Raw genomic sequence first — 8,950 nt, 5'->3', positions numbered from 1 at the left:
CCCACCCACCCATCCATCCATCCATCCATCCATCCATCCATCCATCCATCCATCCATCCATCCATCCAATCAGTTGTTTGATTACCACAGCACATGGAGAAAGCCCTAGTCATGGAGTTAACAATCCCTGCCCCAGTGTTTTGCATTGTATACTAGACCCTTCCTGCTTATCTCCAGCTCCTGTCTCTTCAGCTCCTTTAGAATGCACCCTCCTGACCAGCTTCTCTTACAGACCAACCTGCGGCCCCTCCTGGTGTCAACTTTGCTGTTGTTAGTTTAACTGCTTCACTGCTGTATGGAAACTTGCTCTCATAGAGACTTCCGAGCTGTTTTGCAATGCTGAGACTAGAATCCAGGTCTGACACGTGCTAGATGGTGCCCTGCCTCTACGCTGCATCTCCAGCCCTTGGATATAAAAGTTCTTGCTGCAAATTGTATCATGTTTGCTCTCTTTCAAATGCTTCAATGGTTTCAGTGCACCTGTGCTTGCCTGGGTTTGATATTATGCAGCCGACACCCCAGGCCATGACTTAAGGCACAAATGCATGACTGATGGGAGACTCTAGGCCCGGAAACCTGTGTGTGGGGGTGATGAATTCCCATGTGGCCAGGGGCCTTCTAGCCTTCGTGTCCTTGCTGAGCAATGAAAAGGAGGTGCTCCCATCACGGTTACCTGTGGCAGCATAGACAGACCTATCGCTTGTGCTGTGGGATGAACTCCTCTGAGAGGCGGCTTTGCAAGAGAGAAAACATAAAGAGTATTTTTATGGCAGCCATTTGGATTTCTAATTCTCTAGACTTTACATGCTTATTATGAAAATCAAGTTCAGTACTTCCAAGGGGCAAGAAAGTACCATATCCTGTGGTGTAAACTTACAGAATTATAACAAAAATCTTAACTCGTATAGTTTATTTCTTGGGTAGAGTTCCATCATCTTCTACTGGTTATGAAATTCCACTTTGGCTTTTCACAAGCAGAGGCCCATCACCTTTGACACAGTCTGGAGTTTGGAACTGCCTGTAAAAACATAAGTGACTTCTTTTTCCTATTTGTAAAGTCCCTAAACACAAATTATAAACTCCCAAAGAACTTCATGGCAGTTTGCAAGCCAGTCTTTCAGCTGCCAAGACCTATGTTATAAGTGTTGGAACTGCCAGAAAAAACACAGCTGTTGTCCCAAGGAATCTTCACACCATCTTCTAGACCGGAGGACCGCGGAAATGGACAGAAGGTTAGATGCTGGCCTTTTGTATATTAGTGAGGGAGGGGAGTGGGGAGGCCATGCATGCCTGTGATGCTGGAGCTAGGCACCTTATTTCTGAGATGGTCTCAATGGCTAGAAAATCAGCAGGTAGACAGTCTAGGTCAGCCGGCCGGTGCCCTCCAGGGACCCAGCTGTCTCTACCTCTCAGTGCTGGGGTTATAAGCATGTGCCACCACGCTTGGCTTTTTAAATGTAGGTTCTGGATTGAATTCATGTCCTCATTCTTGCAAGGCTGGTTCTTTACTCACTGAACAACCTTTCAAGCCAGATGTCTGTCTTTTTCTGCTTGTTTGTTTTGTTTTGTTTTTTAAGACAGGGTTTCTCTGTGTAGCCTTGGAGCCTGTCCTGACACTAGCTCTGTAGACCAGGCTGGCCTCGAACTCACAGAGATCTGCTTGCCTATGCCTCCTGAGTGCTGGGATTAAAGGTGTGCACCTCCACTGCCCAGCCCAGATGTCTGTATTAAAGAGCATTATTCTGTGTCGGAGGGTTCATATCCAAATAAAATAATTCCTAAACAGAAACATTACTGCATAGGTTTTAAATGACTGCTCATTTTGACAGGATTCTCCCCCACCCAAACAAAGTTCCAGGATGTACCAGCCAAAAGGTTTTTCTTGAGCTTAATCGTCTTCTAGAAAAATGTTCTTATTTTAGTTATTTGAAAGTCTGGTATCTGGTTGTCGGTTTCATGGAGGCATCAATGAAAAAGGTCTCATGGGGTCAGCAACTCTGACAAACACAGTATGCCATTTCCACAAGCTAAATTCTTGGCACAGTCTGAGCTTGGGCAGCATGTCCTGGCCTTGCTGCCCAGCTGTATTGATTAGCTTGTGTTTCCAACCTCACAATGTGGTCGAGTAAAATGGCTCATCACATTTTAATTGGGCATTTGTGATGATCTGAGATACTCCAAGCTTCATAAACTGTAAGATAACATATTTCTCAGTGTGTTGAATTCCTGAGGAATGTGCTCACATGTCTGATAGCATTGTGGCATCAGTCAGGATTTGTGGGCCTGACTGCAGCGCATCTAACAGATGCTTTGGCTGCGTGTAATTTCCTATCCCAAGTCTAACTCCAGCCCATGACTGGTACAGACCCCTTATATTCGTGCGCGCGCGCGTGTGTGTGTGTGTGTGTGTGTGTGTGTGCGTGTGCGTGTGCGTGTGCGTGTGTGCGTGTGCGTGTGTGTGTGTGTGTGTGTGTGTGCCCACACAGACATGTGGAAGCAAGAGCACACAACTTCCGATGCCGTTCCTCATTTCTTTTTTTCAGCGTCTTTCACTGGTCTGGAATTTACTAAGTGAGCCAGGCGAGCTGGGGTAACAGAGATCTTTTTGTCTCCATTTCCTTGGAGCTGGCTAACAAGTATGCATCTCTACGCCCTGATTTTCTAGGTACTGGGGATATAACTCAGGTTTTCACACTGGGCTTGTCAGTCTCCTTAGCCTGTGGGATATTCTTGGGGGAAACAAGACAAACGCCACTTTATTTGTCATTCACATTCTTAATCAGCTTTTACTGTATCTTTTTTACATCATCTTTTTTCACATATGATGTTTTTTACTAATCCTCTCAACAATTTCTGTTTTTTACATGAAAAATAAATAACACACTAAGGTCACACAGTGAAGAATTATGTGAATTTGTGTTTTCTGGAACTACCTTGCTTGGTCCCAAGGAATCTTTGTGATACCTGAAGACAGCCTAGTCACAGTTGTGGCTCACATCACAGTGGAAGCCATGGGACCAGCAGTTGGGCAGGACTCAGGGAGGTCCCTTATGGACTTGTGCTTCTCTCTCTGGGATACAGGTTGTAGTGTCGACAGCACCCAAGTGATCTTCCATCTCAGACAGTGGAAGCAACTTTCAGTCGATAGTGGCAGCCAATATCAAAAGTCTGTTTTCCCAGTCTCGTTAGAGTTAGAACCAGGGCCTAGATGCACCCATTTCCTGGTTTAGATTTGATGCTCTTCTTCCCAGCTCGTCACCACTAGCTCCTTTATTGACCATAATAAACGCTTCTCTTAGGACCTGTTTCTGTCTAGGTGCGAGTGACTTTGAGTTTTTGTTCTGCGTTTGCAGCTGTGATTTAATTGGATTTGTGCCACTGTGATTTAAACCTCAGCACAGCCTAATGAAAATCATAAGACTGTTTAAGCAGAAAGAGACCTTAGAGACATGCTCGTCCTGGAGTCTCACACGACCACTTCCAAGTTGAAGCTGGTCCCAAGTGGACTGCTCTCCACAGGGAAGACCCACGCTGGACTCTTACCAAGTTTTTGAATTGGTTGTCATTTTCAAAATGCATTTCAAATAAAAGATTGTTATGTTGGGATTCCTGTAAAAATGCTGATGTACTCGCTTCATAGGATGCTTGTCTAGAGCGTGCATGAAGTCCTAGGTCCAACCCCTAACACCACATAAGACGTGGTTCATGTCTCTAATGCGAGCGCTGGGGAGGCGGCAGGATCAGGAAGACAAGATTACCTTTGGCTTCATAGCAACTCAGAGGCCCACTTGGGCTGGATAAAACTGCCTCAAAAATTATAACATATAAATGCACGATTAATAAAAACTCAGGGTCAGAAATTGGGGTTCAACCTGAAGATTTGAAAAGCAAAACAGCCAGCCGCTGGCTCTTACCTTGGCCTCAGTCTGAAATGGCGATCCTGCCTCCTGGAATCTCAGAAGGAGAGTGCATGAGAGCTGTCTCACCCCGACTTATATTCTTCTCTAGGGCTGGGATTAAAGGTGGGCACCGCCCAATTTCTATGGCAACTAGTGTGGCTCCTAGGATTGAAGGTGTGTGTTACCACTGCCTGGTCTGTAAAGCTGACCAGTGGGGCTGTTTTATTCTCAGATCTTCCAGCAGTCTTTATTTATTAAAATACAATTGAAATGCCACTATACATAAATAATAGTAATGATATTTAGTGTTTGATTAAAATTAAAAACGTTGGAAGACTGGGCAACACTAGGCTGGTTTCTGGCTTCCTGCTCTCAATGTTTGCCAGCCTGTGGAGTCCAGGTGCTTCCTGGAGATAGGGCTGAGCGCCACAGGGCGCTGTGACCTGTGCCCCTTCGCTGGCAGCGCGTGACTCGTGGTCTGCCGACACCTGCCTTTGCGCCTGTGTTAGAGTTTCTTACAGCAAAATGATGAGCAATGAGCAGTGTTTCTGACTGTCAGAAATGGGAAAGCAGGTTCTAACCCGAGGGCTTTGTGCTCTCGACATCTAAAGTATCTTAGTGTAATGAGATGGTTTAATAAAAAAAGATAAATTAGTGTGTGATATTAGCAAAATGAATAAGGTCAAAATACAAGTACCAGATAATCAACATCTTTGTAGAGTTCCCTACATCTTTTCTCTTAGACTTTTTATTGGTTAGTGTGTGTATGTGCACGTGGGGTGTGCATGTGTGTGCATGTGGAGGCCCTAAGTTGATGGCAGGCGTCCACTTTGATTGCTCTTCACTTTGAGTTTCTTCACTCGGAGCTTGCCATCCCAGCTAGTTCACCTAGCCAGTTTGCCCCAGGGGTCCCCTGTCCTGCACCCATTCTGGGCACTGTAGACAGCAGCCATCCCGGCCTGGCTTTTACATAGGTTCTGGGGATCCAGATTCTGTTCTATAGCTGCGTGGCAAACACTTTACCCACTGAGTCACTTTCCCAGCCCTTTAGAGGTTCTTTCCAGTCTCCTGCCACCTTCCTTGTCTGCTTTTTTGACTTTTGCCCAAACTGCTGAATTATGGATCTCAATATGTTTAGCTAGAAAAAAATGTTAAAGTTTTATATTCTCTCTCTCTCTCTCTCTCTCTCTCTCTCTCTCTCTCTCTCTCTCTCTTTCTCTCTCTCTCCCCCCTCTCTTTCTTACATACACTCACACACACACGCTCAGAAAAATAGTAGCCAATAATATTTACTTTTAATCATTTAGGTTTTTAAATATCCTTCTTTCTTTTATTATATATATGATATCTAGATATCTCTTAGATTAAATGAAATGTTCAATGATACCCAAACATTAACAAAGGATACATTTAAAGAAACAAGGATATTGGGATGGCATATTTAGTCCAGTGGTCCAGTATTTACCCAGAATGCCCTACGTCCCTGGGTTTACTTCACAGTATTTCAAATACATAATATACAAGAGATAAAAAAGAGAAGTCTGTTGCCCCATCCTGTTCTTTTGTGTAAGTGGCAGGGGCACATGTCACATGTGTGTGTATGAGTGTGCAGGCCCTGGCATCTTCCACTTCTCACATTGGGATGATTAGGGTAGGCTGGTCGGGGAGCTGAGGGATCTGCCTGTCTGAATCTCCAGCACTGGAAGCCACTGTGCAAGTTGTCCTGCAGGCCTTGCAGAGTCTGACAAAGGCTGCATAGAGATTTATGGTTTTGCATGAGTATTCAGGAATTTGATTGGCTCCTGTGGCTGTCATTTCACTCCGGGGACAAGATGCTGAACTAACTTCATGCGCTCACATGCTCAACTCTTCCTCATGGCCAGGAAGTTGTTCCTCGTGTTGTCTTAGCTGTGTGTGAACATTCTCACCCGTTTCCTGTGTCCCATCAGGGTAGTGTGAAGGCCGGTGGCCACCATCCTTGCTAGTAAAGGGTCTCAGTAAAGGCAGGCCTTGTGGTGTGTGATGGAAACTCCAGCACCCAGGAGACGGAAGGAGGAGGGTTTCTGTGAATTCCAGGCCAGCCTGGGCTACACAGTGATACCCTGTCTCTAACAAAGAGAAAACACTCTCACCCTGATCCCCCTTTCTGAAGGTTGATGACTTTGCATTTTTCAAAGATGTTTCAGAGACGAGGCTTGCATAAAGTCATAGCGATACCCTCAGAGGGTGCAGAAGACGTGGAGCCCAGCAGTGTCTCACCACAGACCTTCGGGAGATCCCTGGCCTTGTTGTCTGTTCTTAGAAGAGGCTCACTCCTGCCTGCCTACCACACACAGAACCCAAGGCCCCAACAACCCAAAATGGCACATCCTCTCCAAATCCTTTTCCTCTGCACTTTTACATGGTTACTAGTCATAAGAACGGGACCTGGGTCCTATCTGTGGCCCAGGGTGGAGTCATGACATTCTGAGCTGCTGAGGAGCCAGCAGACACTTCCTGGTAAAGACTGAAAACATTGCAGTCTCTTCCTTTAACATTTCATCCCATGGGCTTGCACCTTTCAGGAGGACCATGTTCTAGAGAAGTGCTGTGAAGCCTCCCTGCAGATTGCCGGGCATAACTGTGTCCCCTTTCACTGCCCACCACCACCCCTCGAGAAGGCTGCTCTGTAGGGTCCCTGTGACCACTTGTCCATTCTTACCCTCTGCAGCAATCCCTGTGGCCTTTGACCCCTCTCCTCCTTGGGAGGCAGCCTCCTTTACCCTGTAATGAACCCTGCCCGCTCACACACCTTGCTGCATGCCCCTTTGGAATTCATTTGATGGAAACCTCAGGGTGAGGAGCTGAGGGACATCAGCGCTGGATTTCAGTGGCAGCAGCAGGGAGAGCCTCCTGCTTGTGTCTCCAAAGATGAAGAGGCAGAGCAGACAGGAAGTGGGCTCGACTGTAAAATCTTACAGTCTGTCTTTCTCTAGCTAGACTTTACCTCCTGAAGTTTCCCAGCCTCCCCAAACACCACTGCCAAATGTTCTAACACACGAGCCTGTGAGAACATTGCACATTAAACCATTCCGGAATTAGTGTGGACTTCTTGAAGGAAGCAGGATAAATCAGAGAGGAGTTGAACTCATGCCAGTCCCCAAATGCCATGTTGAGCCCACACAGAGCCTGAAAACTAACACTGGGTATACTGGCTAGTTCTTTGTCAACTTGACACAGAGAAAACGCCTCCTTAACATCCGGCTGTAGGCGAGCCTGTAGAGCAATCTCTTTATCAGTGATTGATGTGGGAGGACCCAGCCCATTGTGGGTGGGGCTGCCCCAACCAGGTGGTCCTGGTTGCTATAAGAAAGCAGACTGAGTAAATCATAAGGAGCAAGCCAGTAAGCAGCTGCCTTCTATGGCCTCTGCATCAGCCTCCTGTCTCCATGTGCTGCCCTGCTTGAGTTGCTGCCCAACTTCCTCTGGTGCTGAACAAATGATGTGGAAGTGTGATCAGAACAAACCCCCAATGCTTCGGTCACGATGCTTCACCACAGTGATGGTAACCCAAGCTTGAAGCAGATGTATGGAGCCATTAAATCCTTCTATGAGCCATCCAGGGTCATTGCCGGGAAGTATCGCAGCCAGCTGCAGTCCCGGGAGCTGGGGTTGACATTTGCGGTTTTTAGAAGAGGATGTGGCAGCACCCCGACTCCATTACTCCTGCGCTCAGAGGGTGAGTGGAGTGATCCCTGAGTGTAGTAATATGAGCGGCAGGGCTGTGTCCCACCACCCAGCCGCCCGCACGGCTAGCTTTATACCCGAAATAATTACACGGACACTGTATTCTTTTAAACACTGCTTGGCCCTTTAGCTCTAGCCCTTACTGGCTAATTCTGATATCCCGATCAACCCATCTCTAATAATTGTGAGCACCGGACTTACCGGGAAGATTCTAGCCTATGTCCATCCTGGGTCGGAGCTGAATCGCGTCTGCCTGGGAGAGCGGAGCATGGCGTCTCTGAGCTCACTTCCTCTTCCTCCCAGCATTCTGTTCTGTTTACTCCTCCCACCTATGTTTTAACCTATCAGGGCAAGCAGCTTCTTTATTTAATTAACCAATGACATTCCTCCATCACCCGAGCGCCATTCTACCCGGTGCTCTCACGTCGTCAGCCATCGTGCCACACTGGCTATCACTGCCTGCTAGAGAAGTATCTAAGGAACACTCGGTATCGGAAGATGCCAACGGAGCGTGACATAGGATCCTGGAAGGACTCTGCTAATTGACAAAGTCAGATAGCATCTGTGGCAGTCTGGGGTCACTCAGCACCTGATCTCAGTGGGACTCTCTTGGATTTTTGACTGCTGTGGAGAAGCCATGCCATGGACAATACTGAGGGAGATTTTCTATAGAGAAAGTCATTTATGGAGTAGCTCCTGGGTAATCCTCTCAGTTTCTTCCGGTTGTCCTAGCATGTCACCTGGGGGGAAGATCGTGAACCAGAAGCAGGAAGAAGATGTACAGAGGACAAAACAGAGAGTTTGGATCTAGACTGGTAAGATGGGGTTCTAAGTGTGAGAATCCCATGATACGTGACCTTAGTCAGACTCCATAGTCTCTCTACACCTTCGGTTCCTAACTGCAGAATGCAGACAGGGTTCCCACGCTATGGGGCTGTAGGAACAAAGTGGTGATGTAAGCCATGTTGAGACTCCTTGTAAGACTTACGGAGATGTCCACTGAATCTTGTCGTTGTTATTGACATCACTGTTAGGCTGTGTGATATAGATTTTTCCTTTCAACATAGCATGACCACCCTATCACGGGGCAGAGATATCCTTGGCCCGGTAGTCATGACAACAGAATAAAAACAACACAGAACTTAGGGCAATGGGTCTCAGTAACCGTGTTTCTCAGTAAAGTTGGGAAGGCAGAGCCACTCGACCGGTTCCTTTCTCCTCCCTAGCTGCGTGTGAGGAATGCGGAAGTGGAAGGCTGTGTAAGGGGCTGTGTAAGGGGCTGTGTAAGGGGCTGTGTAAGGGCTGTGTAAGGGGCTGTGTAAGGG

This window comes from Microtus ochrogaster (assembly GCF_000317375.1).
Source record: "Microtus ochrogaster isolate Prairie Vole_2 chromosome 14 unlocalized genomic scaffold, MicOch1.0 chr14_random_2, whole genome shotgun sequence".
NCBI classification, from domain to species: Eukaryota; Metazoa; Chordata; class Mammalia; order Rodentia; family Cricetidae; genus Microtus; species Microtus ochrogaster.
This window is presented reverse-complemented; position numbering follows the sequence as displayed.